At 43.6% G+C, this 17840-nt stretch overlaps 1 pseudogene; it reads right to left on the bottom strand.

The window, feature by feature from the left end:
- Window positions 1-2247: 2247 nt before the first annotated feature.
- On the bottom strand, window positions 2248-2760 carry LOC125164856 (NADH dehydrogenase [ubiquinone] flavoprotein 2, mitochondrial-like; annotated as a pseudogene).
- Between the last annotated feature and the right edge of the window lie 15080 nt (window positions 2761-17840).

The following is a 17840-nucleotide window of genomic DNA, read 5'->3' as shown; positions in this document are numbered from 1 at the left end:
TCTTCAGGCTGCCAGGGAGATTGAGTTTTATGAAACAAACGAATGAATATTGTCAATTGGATAAAGCGCTAGGACATCGGATGCCTTTCGATGACCCTCAGGTTAAGGGCTGATAATCTGTTTTGCTTTACGTTTCCCTAACATCACCTTCATACACTGGTCTCACAGCTGAATCTTTTCAGAAGTAGACCTCGGTTTCCTTCGAAGCAGGCAAACATTTCATGCCAACCCGTGTGCTTGTTCATTAGCTCACAATGAGACAGAGTCTCCTGGGGTAAAATGAAACGTTTAAGGCGATGCCTTTGAGTTTTTCTACTTAGTAGTTAAACAAGGAGTGTTACCAAGCAAGGAGGAGCAGATACTTGGAGATGTCTCTCCATACTGACTTTGGACAGCCATCCTTATTTCTTTTGACTTCGGTGAATGGTTCCTTGCTGCCTTTTCCTGTTTCTGAGGAAAGGATGCTCCACACCCTAATGTGTTTGGAATTTCCAAAGATGTGATAGAGTTGTTTTCAGGGCGCTTGGTGCATGCAGAAAGCTTTGCTGTGGCTAACACAGTGATGCCACTGCTGACACCAGCCAAGTGCAGTTGGAGATTCTAGTTCGTGTCCTAGTGCAGCTGCGTGGGAAAAAGATACATGAAAAGGGAAAAACATAAAGGTGCCTCACACTGTGACAAAATTATGAAAATTAAATGGGGCTTTAGTCTAAAATATGCCAAGGAAATTAGGATGATTTATTATTCATACTGGTGCTTTTATGGCAAAAACATTTAAAATGTGAGGATAAGGGGGCACCTGGATTGCTCATTCGGTTAAGCGTCCGACTTCAGCTCAGGTCGTGGTCTCGTGGTTTGTGAGTTCGAGCCCCGCATCGGGCTCTGTGCTGACAGCTCAGAGCCTGCTTCAGATTCTGCGTCTCCTCCTCTCTCTGCCCCTCCCCTGCTCATGCTCTGTCTCTCTCTGTCTCTCAGTAATAATAAATAAACATTAAAATATTTGAAAAAAATAAAAATGTGAGGATAAGGATAGTGACATCTGTTGAGTGATAAGCCTTTTATACAGGCAAAAGGGGTGTTAAAAATAAACAAAATAAAAAAAAAAAACAGGGATAAAGGAAAGTCCTGAATCTACCTTCAAATAATTAACTTGTACAAAATGGGATGTGTTAAGTAGATGACAGCTGGGTAGTTTAGATCACAACTGGATAATGCGGCTGGCAAAAGAACTAAATAATGTTCTCTTAGCCTACATTCATAGAAGTGCAGCGAGTGCCCCGTTAAAGGAAACTTCCCAAACTAACCCAAACACATGCGGAGTGTTTTGCTCAGTTAAGAGGGGAGATAACAAATGGGACTCCATCTGTAAGAGAGAGAACAGAATCATAGTCTCAAAACCTGGTCCTTTCAGCAAAGAATGAGAATTTCCCTGAAGAGAAAGAAGACTTAGGTAACAGCGTGATCATTCTATTCAAATACTGAACGATTGCCCTATAAAAAACACAATGCAATTTATCCCATCGTTCATGCTCGCAGAGTGGGCATCAATGAGTGAAAGTCACAGGGAGACAGATCCGGAGACAAAGTCGGAGCTACCGGAAGCTGGGAGAGAGACGTGAAACAGATTCTTCCTCCCTAATCCCAGAAGGAATCCATCTTGCTGACACCTTGATCTTGAACTCCTAGCCTCCAGAACTGCGAGACAATAAATTGACACTCAGTTTGTGGTACTTTATTATGGCAGCCCTAGAAAATCAATACAAATTACTATAGTAACGTCCTACCTCTAAACTCGTTGTTACATGAGAAAAAGAAGCACCTACCTATTGAAACTAAACCACTGGTTGAATTTTCTATTTCCTGTAAATGGAATGCAATCTTAACTAAAAGCTCCAGAAAGGAAAGAAAATTAAATCATTCAAGGGTGGTAACAACTGAGATGACATAGTTGGGTCAAGAATTTCAAAGAGGCCAATGACCTCCTTCTTCAAATAGGAGATTCATATTTTATTTCTCCAGTGACATATTTGCAACTGAAGATAAGTTAAAGACCCGAAGGGCACCTGGGTGGCTCAGTCTGTGGAGCCTCTAACTCTCGATCTCAGTTCACGGTTCGTGGGCTCAAGCCCCACGTCCAACTCTGCACTGGCAAGTGGGGAGCCTGCTTGGGGTTCTGTCTCTGCCTCTCTCTCTCTCTCTCAAAATAAATGAACTTAAAATTAATTAATTAACTAATTAATTAATTAATTAAAGAGCTGCTTGCACACCAAAGCCAGGTCCTTTGGGTAGTCCAAAGAGGTAAGACCCCCAGCTGTCTCAAAGAAACGTGTCCACTCTTTGGCCCAGGTTTTGGCATTTTGCCAGTGTCAGGGTTCATAGTAGTTGTCATTTATTTCAGCTATTGGCGTAGTTACACGGATGCCTGAGCATTCCACCTCTATAAGAGTGAAAAGCTTGTCAGGTATTGTATCTCCAGCATTTTTTCTAAGTTGTTTTTGTTTTTGTTTTTGTTTTTGTTTTCCTGAATGGCCTCCTGTAAGGGGTCAGAGCTTTGAAGCACGCTAGGTGTTTCGTAGACCTGGATTTGATAATTTCCAACTGGCTCTCAATTGTACATTGTATAAAAAGTTGCTACTTCATATATTCTCACAAGAGGTACTTGTAAAACGTCACCCTTGTTCATGGCAGAGACCGGTAAGCATCAGTTCTATCTTTGGGCTAACTCCAGGTCTGGAGCACAGCTTTGTGCCCTTCTGGATGTTTTGGGGGGTTTTTGTTTTGGTTTGTGTTGTGTTGTGTTGTGTGTTTGTTTACAGTTGCTTCTATCCCCTTAGATATTTCTGGTGTGAAGTCAAATGGACCCTAAAGTCACCCATAATGAGGGTTTGAGGGGATAACTTGGAAAGACTGAGTCCAAAAAGCAAAACCAGGAGTGAGCAGACTTGAATGACACCAAGGAAGGTGATAAAATATGAGTGTAGGAGCTTCAAGAGAGAGAAGGGTTTTGCTTGAAGGATGAAACATAATGGTTTAGAAGGACAATGATAGTCTGATAATTGACGGAATTCCAATACCATCTCCAGGCTCCATGGTAGACAACATATGGGAATCGAGTTCGTTCGGCCCAAGAAAGCTACAAGTGAAACAATGACTTAGAACTTGGTTGATGGATGGTACCTATACCTGAAAATGTTATCACATGAATTATTCAAATAATTAATTCCCAATAAAATTTAGGATCTTATACTATCTGAGTCTCAGATTTGGAAGGGATTTTGTAGGTATTTAGCTCAATCTCACACCAGAGCAAGGTGTGAGTCCTTGAGTTTTCATTTCAAGTTGAAGGCATAACCCTGGCCTTGGAGTTTCCCTCAGTTATATGACCGTATGTGAGAATAGAGTGAGGGTGAGAATGACTGATGACACATTGCCCTGAATGTGTGGATTCAGCAGATTATTTTTAAATACATCCAATTTAAACTGTCATTTTCCCCTTCAGATTCCAGAGGGATCCAGAGGCAAGGGGCCTCTTTCCAAAGAAAAATTCTTGTGACTATAAATACACACTGACAAACTGCATACAGAATGTCTCAGAAACTAGAGAGAACTATCAGAGCGCTAGCATTCCACAATTTACAAAAGATAGCAATACGTGTATGTTTGCGATACCCCATTTCACTCCTTAATCTTTTGTAATACTACCATAGTCCTTTAGGAAAAAAGGAAAAAAAAGTTACACTTCCAAAGAGAGTTTCTTATGCTCGCTGGCCTTTCAGAAATCTACCAGACCTGAGCTATAACAGGACGAATATTCTCTTTGCATTGGAGACAGCTATTGACTTATAACTAAATCTGAGAGAAGAAAGTACATTACTCTTTTCCCCCTCTCCCTCTTATATTAGAAATAAGAAAAAAAAAACTTGAAAGCAAAATGATCTGAAAAGTGTTCACTGCTGAGAGGAGAAGCTTCTTTGGATTTGGCAATCTGTCTCCCTAACATTTACTGTCTGAAGCTCACTAGGCTTATTAGATTCTGCAGAGCTGGGCTGAGTGTGACAGACGTCTCTAACTATTAGTTGGAGAGCTCATAAGCATAGGTATTCATTTAGACTGAGTATTTTGAAGAATGAAAAATAAGGTACTGATTAAGTACATGAAAATTATGTGGTGAGGAAGCATACCTGGGGCTATAAATTTCTCATTTAAAAAAAAAATTTTTTTTAATGTTTCTTCATTTTTGAGAGACGGAGAGAGACAGAGCACGAGCCTGGGAGAGGCAGAGAGAGAGACAATGAGACACAGAATCTAAAGCAATCTCCAGGCTCTGAGCTGTCAGCACAGAGCCTGACGCGGGACTCAAACTCACCAACCTTGAGATCATGACCTGAGCCGAAGTCTGACGTTTAACCAACTGAGCCACCCAAGCCCCCCTGTCTCATTTTTTTAAATGTTTATTTATTATTGAGAGACAGAGAGAGACAGAGCATGAGCCAGGGAGGAGCAGAGAGAAAGAGGGACACACAGAATCTGAAGCGGGCTCCAGGCTCCAAGCTGTCAACACAGAGCCCGACATAGGGCTCAAACTCACAAACTGGGAGATCATGACCTGAGCCAAAGTCAGATGCTTAACCCACTGAGCCACTCAGGCGCCCCCATCTCATTTTTTTTAAGTTTATTTATTTTGAGAAAGAGAGAGAGGGTGGTGGGGAGGGACAGAGAAAGAGGGAGAAGGAATACCAAGCAAGCTCTGCAATGTCAGCACAGAACCTGATGTGGGGCTCAAACTCACAAACCATGAGATCATGACCTGAGCCAAAACCAAAAGTCAGATGCTTAACTGACTGAGCCCCCCAGGTGCCCCTGTCTCATTTTTATTAAACAAGAAATGCATGCCATGAAAGACCTCCAGAAATAAATAGGTTTGAGCTGCCCCCTTGACTCTTGAAGGGGAGGGTTAATGGGATAAGACAAATAGCTCTGTCAACAGTGCTCATTCTCTGCAAAAGGTACATTTTATTTTTCCGGGGTCAAAGAAATTATCCTAGAGATAATATTTTTCAGAAGCCTCTGGTTCTCAAGTGAAGGAAAGCAGCTGAGATACACAAAATCATACAACTTTCTTTACTTTCCTATACCCGAATGTGGCTTACCAGCCCCAATTTCCATCACAAACAGAAATAATTAATGGTATCATTTCTTTTTTTTTTTTCAACGTTTATTTATTTTTGGGACAGAGAGAGACAGAGCATGAACGGGGGAGGGGCAGAGAGAGAGGGAGACACAGAATCGGAAACAGGCTCCAGGCTCTGAGCCATCAGCCCAGAGCCCGACGCGGGGCTCAAACTCACGGACCGCGAGATCGTGACCTGGCTGAAGTCGGATGCTTAACCGACTGTGCCACCCAGGCGCCCCAAATGGTATCATTTCAAGAAACCTGATTCTTGTGGTTTACTGTTCAGGTTCCTTTGGTTTATTTCTCTTCAGCTGAGGGGTTCCTGCCTCCCTTACCCCCAGGTGGCATCTGGATTTGGGGAAAGCTTATGCAGCATCCCAGAACAAGTTTGTGGGTAGGCAGGGTGCGTTGAGCCTAGGTGCTCTCATCTAACCCCCTAAAGAAAAACTTATTCTGACACTTGTTAAAATGGAGATTTTATTGGACTATTGAAATCAGAGCTTGCAATAAGGGAGAGAGATGGGTCTCCGCTCCAAATACAGTAGGGACAAGAGGGGATTTATAGCCAAGGAGCCGAGTGAGGGGTAGTCAGGTCGAAAATCACTAAAAGGACACATCAAGGATGGGGGAATTTTTACTAAACTGACCCACCAGGATACTTGCTCAAAGGAGGCCAAGAATGCATACATCAAAGGAGGGGAATAAGGGAGCTTGATCAGATGTCATGGCACCGGGGGGCGGGGGGGGGGGTGACTGAGCAGGACTCTTTGTGAACCCTGGGCTGGGCAGGACCAAGGCAGAGGTGAAGTTGGAAAGAGGGCTCAGAGGAGACTGACCGACATTGGGCCAAGAAATGCCGTTTTCAGTCCTTGCCAGCCTCCACTGAGGCACGGCCCATCCTGCTGGTCTTGGGTCTCCTGCACTGTCCTCATAGCATCTGCTGCTGAGGCCCTCAGCCCATGGCGCCCTCCACTTCTCAGAATATTCATTCCCTCTAACCCCATGGCTGGAATCTTTCTGCAGGCTCCCAGGGACTAAGAAACTACTCCGCATTCCCACATGATATTAGGGTGCTCAGGACTCTGTGGGGATGCCTTCAGTGTCATCCACATAGACATGTCCCAAAGTGCTGTTACTCTAACCTCTGAAACTTTGGGGTCTTCTCTTCAAAAATCCCATTTTCTTTGGCTACTTTTTGAAAAGCCAGAAGCTGACCCTTTTATTTAAAATATTTTTAATGTTGGGGCGCCTGGGTGGCGCAGTCGGTTAAGCGTCTGACTTCAGCCAGGTCAAGATCTCGCGGTCCGTGAGTTTGAGCCCCGCGTCAGGCTCTGGGCTGATGGCTCAGAGCCTGGAGCCTGTTTCCGATTCTGTGTCTCCCTCTCTCTCTGCCCCTCCCCCGTTCATGCTCTCTCTCTGTCCCAAAAATAAATAAACGTTCAAAAAAAAAAGAAAATTAAAATATTTTTAATGTTTATTTATTTTTGAGAAAGAGAGAGAAACAGAGTGTGAGCTGGGGAGGGGCAGAGAGACAGAGAGAGAGAAAGAGGGAGGGAGGGAGGGAGGGAGAGAAGGAGGGAGATACAGAATCCAAAGCAGGCTCCAGGCTCCGAGTTGTCAGCACAGAGCCCGATGCGGGGCTCAAACCCAGGAACCACAAGATCATGACCTGAGCCAAGTCGGATACTCAACCGACTGAGCCACCCAGCCTCCCCTGTCCCTTTTATTTAAAACTCCCCCATAATTTACCAAAGGTTTCCACTCACGTGGACTAATAATGAAGCAAGTAATTGTTCCAAATCTGCCACACTTTACCTCAGATTTGAAGAGAAGTACTGGAAAATCCCATAATGTAATTAGAATTGAGAGACAAAAGAGATGAGGGAAAGAGAACACATATTTTCTTCTTTGATGGAATATTTTCCAATTGGCAAGTTACCATCTAGGATTAGCAGACATCCCACATATAAAGGATAGCTCCGAATTAAATTCTGCTGACTTTTTTTTTTTTTTTTTAATAATGGAGTATAATGTTACTTGTTTCTAAACCAGGAAGTAATTTTCTCCACAGAATATTCTCTCTGTATAATTTCAGGATCACTGTCTGGTAAGAACAGGTAGAAATCTGAAGTAGAAGGATTACTTGTCAAGATGTCAGGAAGCCCGGGATCTGTCTTACATCCGTCACTAACAAGCTGGATGATCTTGGCCAAATTATTGTACCTCTCTCGATCTTGGTTGCTACTACCTCTGTCAGATGATAGACATCTGAACACGCAAGCTTCTTTTCTGTTGTGACGCTTGGTGACTGTGTTACTGGAAGCTGGGCTCCCAGCTTGAGGCCAAAGAGCATGTGGACACAACGGGGCGTGTTCGGCAGACTACTGTGGCAGCCGGAAGACTCAGATCATTCTTGGAAGAGCTCATCCTGAAGGAAGAAGAAGCCAGACTCCAGAAGCCTCAGACAACAGACAACAAAGCCTCAGTTGACAGAAAAGTGGTTTTTTGAATGCGCGACAGCGTTTACCATTCTTATCGGTCTCCCAACTCTATGTCTAAGTCCAGTGAAGACTAATTAAGCAATTAATTAATAATCAATGAATAAAAACGGAAAGGCTGGGTTCACTAAAACAAACAAACAAATAAACAAACAAACACTTGGAGCGCCTGGGAGGCTCAGTCGGTTGGGTGTCCGACTTCAGCTCAGGTCATGATCTCACAGTTTGTGGGTTCGAGCCCCACATCGGGCTCTGTGCTAACAGCTCAGAGGCTGGAGCCTGCTTCAGATTCTGTGTCTCCCTCTTTCTCTGCCCCTTCCCTGCTCATGCTCTTTCTCTCTGTGTGTCTCTCAAAAATAAACATTAAAAAATAAAACCACTAAAAAATACAGAGTCAAAGCATAGTGTTTTTTGTTTTTGTTTTTCTTAAATGTTTGTTTATCTATTTTTGAAAGAAAGAGACAGAGAGAGAGGGGGGAGGGGCAGAGAGAGAGGGGGACACAGAATCCGAAGCAGGCTCCAGGCTCCGAGCTGTCAGTGCGGGGCCCGACGCGGGGCTCAAACTCACAAACCAATGAGATCATGACCTGAGTCAAAGATGGACGCTTAACCAACTAAGCCACCCAGCCGCCCCAAAGCATAGTGTTTTGTGACCTTCTAACAAACTGTGTCACAAAAGGAAAGTGGGCGTTTTCAACTTATCATTATCGCCAGAGCCCAGAATCCTGGCCCCTAGAGGCCTCCAATGTGGTCGCATGGGTTCTTGGAGGAAGCACAGCCATGCACAAAGAGGGCGGGATGCCCACAGAGCAACAGTTGCACCAGGCAGGACATCCGGGCGATGCCCAGTAAATGGTCCCCAGTACTTGGCAGCTCCTGGCATGAAACAGAGTAGATCTGGAGCTATCATGAGACAGCTCTGAGGATTCCCATTGACTCTGAAAGACCTTGCAGAGGTTAGAGGGCCTGAGTGAACACAAACCCAGAGCAAAAATATTGCTTTCAACTGCACAATGTGCATGTGCCCTTCTTCCTGTAATAGAATCTACTTTTTCTTCAGGAAACCACCCCTGCTTCACCCTTGGTCTTAGTAGTTTGAGTACAATTGATCCATTTCCCAGCTCCACGGGATGGGCGTGAGTCCCAGGAAAGGCTAATTGATCTATTCCTTCCTTTTGGCTGTTGTGATTTATATTACGGACTGGCACATAACCAAAGTCAGGCCATGAAATGAAAGGACAGGACTTCTACAGAATTTTTTGGAAAAGAGACATTCTGGGATTGCAAATGATCAGGAAAACGGAAACCTAGAACCGCCAGAGACTGATGCATGGCAAACGCTTGCCTGGGAAAGCCGAGTGCTGTGAAGAATTCTGCAAAACTTGGAGACGAGGCAAAATGTTAGGTAACTAACATGTCCTTTCAGAGATGAAGGTCTCCCAAGGACTACCTGAGGAAATGAACTTAGTTTGATTCATTCATTTCTACTGATTAAAGATCCAGAAGTAGTGAGTGCCATGTTAACTTGTAGAGATGCAAATGATGTTTGTCCAGTGGAACAGATCATCGTAAACATTTCAGTTTATTGCCCTGCTGAATATTAACGACTTTTTGGGTCCCTCTAGAAATCTTATTTTACTATGCCTTTATTGAGTTGCGCATAAATGCCTAGCTTCTCAAAGATGTTTGGACCGGTTTTAATATCTTTATAGTTCCCTTGTTAATTAACAAGTTAAATAAAATCTTTGACACGTGGTTATTTTATATTCACCTAAGAGTTATTTTTAAAGACTACTTTTTTGGGGTGCCTGGGTGGCTCAGTCGGTTAGGCATCTGACTCTTGGCCTCGGCTCAGGTTGTAATCTCACAGTTTCGTGAGTTCGAGCCCCATATCGGGCTCTGTGCTGACAGCATGGAACCTGCTTGAGATTCCCTCTCTCCTTCTCTCTGCCCCTACCCTGCTCAGGTTGTCTCTGTCTCTCTCAAAGATAAATAAAAGATTTTTTTTTTTTAAGAAAAACAAAAATTACTTTTTTAAGAAAAGTATACTTTAACACAAGAGATGAAGGGGGGAAAAGGAAATAGAGAACAAGTCCTATCTACTTCATTTCAATACCTAAATCCTGTTACTCCTCCATGTGGACTGCACCATCCATTGAATTAATATAGTCTATATTTTGGCAAGCCAGCGTGAGCTGGGTTTGTATCTTTTTTTTTTTTTTCAACGTTTATTTATTTTTGGGACAGAGAGAGACAGAGCATGAACGGGGGAGGGGCAGAGAGAGAGGGAGACACAGAATAGGAAACAGGCTCCAGGCTCCGAGCCATCAGCCCAGAGCCTGACGCGGGGCTCGAACTCACAGACCGTAAGATCGTGACCTGGCTGAAGTCGGACGCTTAACCGACTGCACCACCCAGGCGCCCCTGGGTTTGTATCTTTTGTATCCAATATTCTGATACTCAGTTCCAGCAGTTTTCCTCACGCCTCCAAGCAATTCTCCAACACCAGTTGGACGTGCAGCAATTCGACTCAATTCTGACACCATCTACCTGGAGATAGCAACAGACTCCGCAGGTGAAAGGCTTCAGTCCCACAAGACTGTCCCCCACCTCAGATACTAATCACAAGCCTAAGTTGTCTCCCTGTGCCTCTGACACACTCCTATAGATTCCAACGTCTCCCTCCTAGTGTTTGATTGATTTGTTCGGTTGGCCCGCAGAACCCAGGAAACATTTCATTTTGACTAGATCGCTGGTTGGTTATAAAAGGATATAACTCAGGAACAGGCAGATAGAAGAGGTGCATAGAGCAAGGTATGGGGAAGGGGACCCAGGGTTCCTGTGCCTCTCCAAGTGAGACATTCTCCTCAAATCTCTTCGAATTCACCAATCTGGAAGCCGTCTGAATGCTGTTCTTTTGGGTCTTTATGGAAGCTTCATTACATAGATATGACTGAAATAACTCACTGACCACTGGTGAGTGATTCAACTTGTCACCCCTCTCTCCTCTTTGGAGCTCAAGGGCGGGTGGGGGGGCTGAAAGTTCCAAACTTCTTATCTCCCTGTTGGTTCTCCTGGCAAACAGCCCCATCCTTAAGTGCCTCCCCAAAGTCACCTCATTAACATAACAAAGATACCTTCATGGCTGCCATCACTTAGGAGTGAGGCTGAAGACCAAATATATATTTCTTGTTATAAACCATAGTATCATGGTATCTGTAATAGTGGTGATGAATACTGGTGAGCCCTTTAACCAGAAAAATGATACCAATTTGAACATAACAGCCTGATGAGGTCTGAGAAATCTAAGATTACACGTTAAAATAGAATTTTTAGCATTAATTTCAGCTGAGGTCCCCAAAACAAAAAATACTATCTGCCTCTTCCACAGTGTACTACCTTTAAGACTAAAAAAGTAATTCTGAAACACAGTTTTGTGACCCTTCGCTGATCAGTTTGGAAGACTGTGCCAAATGGGATAGTGTCACTGTGCTGTGAGGTCCCATCTCATGGGACATGAGTAAAATCTTCCTTCTCCAGACCTCAAATTAGGAACCACTTAGGGAGCGAGGTGTGTGGACAGCAATCGGAATCACAGTTAAGAATGTAAGGAGCAAGAGACTGCAACTAGTTCGTGCTCTGATAGAGAAGTGGAGGAATAGTGGCTTCCCTGGGGTTGACCTGCATTCCCAGAGTCTGTTAAGGTGAAAAAATCATGAATATTTCCTGGAGAGTAAATATGGATCATGCACAAGAAAGCTGGTTTCTTAGAAGTCTTCTTGGATCTTGTCTAAGAAGACTATCTGAAAGTCAAGGGGACCTCAGCAGAAAGAATCTAGAAGGGTCTCACTAGGTCCTTGGTGGTAAGGGAAGGAGTCACATAGCAATCCAATGAAACAGTCTCCCTCCCTTGTGCCAAATGGACTTCAGGCAAGAGATCATGGCTATTCTTCAGTCTCCTGGCTTGGTGTGGACATATGAAGTCCTGAACTGAGACTACATTTGGGGACAAAAGGGTAGCCATAAAATTCACGAGCCTTGGTTTAAGTTTCATTTCAGTGGGTGGGAAAGAGCTACTCCAAAAAGCTTTAAAGTAGGTTCAATGATTTGCACAGAAGGTGAATTAAGCTGTTTTCTCCTTAGATTCTATGAGTCCTGTTGGCTAACGTAACCTTTATTTGTCTTGAAAGTCTTTACAAGGCCTTGATTATTAAATGAAAGTTTCTCCTGTCAGTTAAACATTTCGGAAATCAGGACACACCTTGCAATCAACACATATGGTTAGCATTGTGGAAACAGCGTAACTTTGTTTTTAATCTCAACTATGTTATTAGGTTGATGGTGAGTTTTACAATAAGAGAAATACGGTAATACAACAGAAAACGCTGCGCCTGTTAGCACTCCATTCCCACTACCACATCAGAAACTGCAGAGACCATATTTTCATAATGAAATCTGACAGCCTGACTAAGGAACAGCGGCCCTTCCATTCCTATTTGGACAACAACCACATTTCTGAAATCCCAAGAACCACAGTATCAAATGCCCATCATCAGAAGAGGTGACGAAGCTGTGATCAGCCAAGCTGCCGGACAGGAAGGTCTGGCGAGCCTGGCACTTCCCTCAGTTCCGTCGCTGATGTTGGCTGCATCACTCTCAGGGAACCTGAGTGTCAGTCCCAGACTAGCGTCCCCAGGCTCAGGGAACAGGACAGGACAGCAGCGATTGCCTGGGCTGCAGAGATGTTTTTGATGCCACAGAATGGAGTGACAGTGACAGATGGCCAGGAAGCTACCTGACCAGAACAAATCAGTTTACTCAGATGTTGGAAACATCAAATGATTACATTTTATTTCACAGCTATATAGACTCCTGAGGAAACTCTCTTTCTGGGTGACGTAAACAGTGATGGCAAAGCAAGCTGTTTTATGTCCTGTTGCCCGAAGTCTGTTCCCACTCTCAGGCTGAGAACTCTTTCTCTCCTTCCCGCCCCCCAACCCCAGATGGAGGGTCTGTTAGAAACTGATGAGCTATAGGTCAAGGTTGTGCAGGTGGTTCTCTGGAAACCGGGAGAAAGAGGCCAATGGAGAAAAATGGGGAGCTGGGATATAAGAAACTTCATTTTGACAACTTCTGCCTTCCGCCAGATGAAATGCATGAACACCCTCACTCCACTCCAGAGGCTACCCGGAGCCCTGATGCCTTTGCTCGTTCCTGCCTACCTGCCCCTTCCAAATCTCTACCCCAATGCCACTCATGCACTCTGTCTATCCATTCGATTCATTTAAAAATTTGTGAGCACTTTTTGTGTAGCACATACAACGTAGACCACTCTGGATACCTAAAGATGACTCAGTACTTTCCCACAAACAAAGTAACAGCCTTGTAGGGGAGGCAGTCATTGATGTAAATAAATATCCGGTGGAATTATAGAAATGTTATCTGAGAGGTGCATAATACACATAAAAGCACATGGCTCACGTGTTATGGGTATAGGGGAAAGCTAGACAAAGGAATTACATTTGATGAGGCATGAGCAAGACAGAGGTCTTCCTGTGGGGGTGTATGTGGGGAGAGGCAAAGAGAGCAGTCAACTGTATTGGAAGGAAATGGTAGATGGAAAGACGCAGGTCAAGAAAAGATGCAGTGTGTGCCCAGGCTGGGAAAGAAGCTGTGGTCTGAAATAAATGGAAGGTCTTGAATAGCACCAAGAAATTTAGACTTTGTTATAGTGGGAAGTGAAGATGAACACAAGCTCCTTCCTGTGCTTCAGGAAGGTAACCCCTTTGACACTGTAGATATTGGACCACAAAAGCCAAACTTTAGAGGTAGAGACCAGTTCAGTGGCTACAGCAATGACAGAAGTGGACAACAAGAGTCAGGGTCGAAAGTGGGGCAGCAAGACCAGAAAATAGGAGGTAAATTTGAATGACATGAATCAGGGAAAGCAGAAGGCCTTCGTGGGTAATGGTGCAACTGACCCATTTTACAGCTTGGTAAAGCACAGTCACACCACTTAGGTTGCAATTAAACGCACCAAACACCAATAGCAGCACCCCTTTCTTTCCTTCCTTGAGTCATTCTTTCTAATAGTAATCCTCAGGAATTCCAAAAGGTGTACTCATGTCCAAGGGACCAATTCTGCTTACTCTCACATTGCTACCAGAACCAAAAATCAGAAATGCCCCTTTAAGGTTGGAGAATGCTACAAACACCTCTAAGACACAGTTATGTTGAAATGAACTACTGAGTCTCCAAACTGGAGAACCAGTGTTGGAGCTGGTAGTCAGACAGTCAAGAAATCCCCTGCCTCCTGTCTCAGGCACTGCCACAGGCACTGACCTGGGCCACACAAAAGCTTCCACGTGTAAAGAAGAATGGTGTCGTCCTTTCTCCTACTATAACAAAATGGTCCCCAGACCCCCAGGCATCATTTACCTCCCTGAACACCTACATGCTCCGGGAAGCCTGGACCAGAACATGTCCAGTGGCTGTTACCTCTCGGTCCCAGACCACATTTTCTTCAATCACATACCTTGGCAAAGCACCAGCTTCTTTCTTTCCACCTGCCCACGTCTGGCTTGACGGCTCTCCTCTGCCATTAAGTCTTAGTCAGAAACATCCCTTCTACCCTTCGAATACCTGTAACTTTGAATTCAGGCTGAAGGGAGTGGGTCTTGGTCCCTCTGCGACCATAATACCCCTGGCCTCCTCTTGCAAGCGTGCCAGTCCCCGGCCCAGAAAACTCATATATATTGACAAAGGCTCTATGCTTGATTAAACTATAATCAGGCTCCATAATCTTCCTAGGCCCCTATATGCACTTCCTTGTAAAATCTAGTTTCAGCAAGAACCCTGCTAATTCAATTCTACCAGAACTCCCCACTCTGGATCAGATTTTCTGATCAGATTCCTCATCCTCTACCATCCTCAGGTGATGTATGATCCCCCTGGCCTGCCTTTAGCAAGAGTCCCAACCGTCTGTTTAGCCAGAAATCCCCTTTTACCATTGATGTTTCCTCTTAGTGATTTTCCATTCACTGACTCCCACCACACGGTTCCTTGGCTGTAAATTCCCATTGGCCCATGCTGTGGTGAAGTTCAGCACGATCCCTCTCTTCCACTATAAAAACCCATTATGGTGGTCTCCACACCTATTGCCATGGTCCTGAATAAAGTGCACCTTACCATTTTAAACAAGTGTCATGGAATTTTTTAAAAATAACATCTATAACTTTGTGTTAGGAGGGATAGTACTCTGAATGTTTTAAACAGGGGTGGATTTTGTCTCCTCCATAGATGATGTTTTCTAGTAACCATTCTATCATTATATCTTTCAGGAAGGGTAGGAAGAGTGTGTTCCTCTTTGAAAATGAATAGAGGGGTGCCAGGGTGGCTCAACAGGTTAAGTGTCCAGTTCTCGATTTTGGCTCAGTTCGTGATCTCACGGTTGTGAAATTGAGCCCCAAATCAGGCTCTGCGCTGAGTGTGGAGCCTACATGGGATTCTCTCTCTCTCTCTCTCTCTCTCTCTCTCTCTCTCTCTCCCTCCCCCTCCCCTGTTCATGCTCTCATTCTCTCTCAAAATAAATAAACATTTTTAAAAACCTGAAAATAGAGCCAGCACTTGCACTATTAGGTATTTACCCAAAGGATACAAAAATACAGATTCAAAGGGGTACATGCACCCCAATGTTTATAGCAGCATTGTCAGCAAAGTATGGAGAAAGGCCAAAATGTCAATTGAATGATGAATGGATAAAGAATATGTTATATATATATATATATAAAGGAATATTACTCAGCCATCAAAAAGAATGAAATCTTGCCATTTACATTGACGTGGATGGAGCTAGAATGTATTATGCTAAGTGAAATAAATCAATCAGAGAAAGACAAATACCATATGATTTCGTTCATATGTGGAGTTTAAGAAACAAAAAGATGAACATATGGAAAGGAGAGAAGAGAAGAAAGGGAAACAAGCCACCAAAGACTCTTAACAATAGAGCATCAACTGAGGATTGATGACAGGAGGTAGGTGGGAGATGGGCTGGATGGGTGATGGGTATAAGGAGAGCACTTACTGTGAAGAGCCCTGGGTGCTGTATGTAAGTGGTGAATCACTGAATTCTATTCCTGAAATTGATATTGCACTGTATGTTAACTAAAATTTAAAGAAGGAGGAGGAGGAGGAGGAGAAGGAGAGGGAGAAGAAGAAGAAGAAGAAGAAGAAGAAGAAGAAGAGAAAAGAAGAAGAAGAAGAAGAAGAAGAAGAAGAAGAAGAAGAAGAAATAAGGAGAAGGAGAAGAAATAAGGAGAAGAAGAAGAAGAAGAAGAAGAAGAAGAAGAAGAAGAAGAAGAAAATGAATAGAAATAGGCATCAAGATGGTAAGGGAAGAAAGAGAAAGCCAGAACAGCCCCAGTCCAGGGGTCTGTGAGAAGAATGGACAGAAAGGAAGCAGAAGTCAGCCTTGTATGCTCTGTGGTGGCCCTATAACACCTCAGGCAGAAAACCTGGTAGTTAAAGTGTATAATTTGTAGGAAAGGTGAGCTCTCAAGGATCTTGTACCATGTTCTGTTCTGAATTCTGGAGAAGACCAAACTATAGCATGGCCTCATGGTAAGAGTAACATGATACCAATAGGGCAGAGTAAAAAATGTTAGCACAAAGCACTTGCAGAGATAGAGAAAGGGTCTAAGCCAGCACACCAGAGTCTTAGGTTCTCGTGTAGCAGGGGGGACTAAAATAAAACTCAGCAGCCCAGCTGCACCATACAGCCTCAGAGCCATTGTTGAATTGAGGGGCAGCTCTTCCCCACTGCCAAGAGACCATTCATGGTAGCTTTCCAACATGGCTTCCCTCCATGTCTACTTTATCCATCCACCAAAATTGTCATTTGTAGTAGAAGGCTGAAAACGGCATAAGATTGACTCTTTATTTAATCCTTCCAACAGGAGACTAGGCAGTTGGTCTTCCTGGGTGGGGTTATCACCATATTAATCTCTTGTGGCTCTTTTCTGTACTTCATCAGGGAGGAGACTGAGGAAGGGACTCTGTAGGAAGAAGACAGGTAGACATATGTGACTCTGTGAACAGAAACACATTGGCTTTTAAGGCTCCTGATAAGGTTTAGGCACATACATCTAAGTGTTAGCTCTCACTCCCTGTGATCCAAAATAGAAAATAAAGAAACTCTATTTTCTTTGCACACCTGAATGGTAGAGCAAAAAAAAAAAAATCCATGGATTCATTTTAGGTTTGCCAAGAAAAGTAAATTGGGCTCCACTTAACCAAAACTCCTCTCACAACTAGATATTCCATTATTTTGTTCTTGGTTTGTTTTCCTTGTCAGAGAATTGTCATTAGGATGGTCATTAACTGAGATGGGAAATACAAGAGAAACAGCAGAGGTAGGAGAGAGGAGGATTGTGAGTTGTGTTGAGACGGAGGTTCCTTCTTGTCACAGTTTTGTGTCTAAAGCTCATGTAAAAGGTTAGAATAGAAAAGCAGATTAGTGAAACTATCTGCCGAGAGATCATTGTCGAAGCTATGAAACTGAATGAAATTGGCCTCAAAGAGAGGATTAAAAGAAAAAATAACCTTGTGGGACACTTTTATTTAAAGGGCAAATGGCAAAAGATGAGTAAGTAAGACAATAAAGAGTAGCAGTGAGGTGAAGCCCACAGGAGCCATAGAAACCAATGGAGAAGAGAGTTCTAAGAAAGAAAACCACACTGAAACTGTTCTCATGGTTCATTTCCTATCTTCGTAAGGACAGAGAAGATGGAATTAGGTCACTTGCTGAGATTGAGGGATATAGGACTGCTATTGACATCTAGGGGGAGAAAGCTTAAAAGAGAAGAATAGATGAATGAAAGCATTGCTGGACAGTGGAGAAGAGGCAGCGGGGAATATCTATAGGATTTAGAACCTGGCTGGGTGATTTTTAGGCAGGTTGGGATTATACAGAGCTATGACATAATAGCTTGGGAATGATGTGCTCAGCGAGGCAAGCATCTTGAAGCAACTCTTTATGGTCAACCTGTCAGTCTTCTTTCTCAGGAGCAAATATTTCCCAGAACAAGGAGCTAGGGCACTCTGTGCTTATTCTCAGAATTATTGACCATAGGGACAGGAAATTATACCCAGTTACTGTTAACATAGGA

Source organism: Prionailurus viverrinus, chromosome B1 (genome assembly GCF_022837055.1).
Source record: "Prionailurus viverrinus isolate Anna chromosome B1, UM_Priviv_1.0, whole genome shotgun sequence".
NCBI lineage: Eukaryota > Metazoa > Chordata > Mammalia > Carnivora > Felidae > Prionailurus > Prionailurus viverrinus.
The sequence above is the reverse complement of the archived record's forward strand: the minus strand, read 5'-3'. Positions and strand labels throughout refer to the sequence as shown.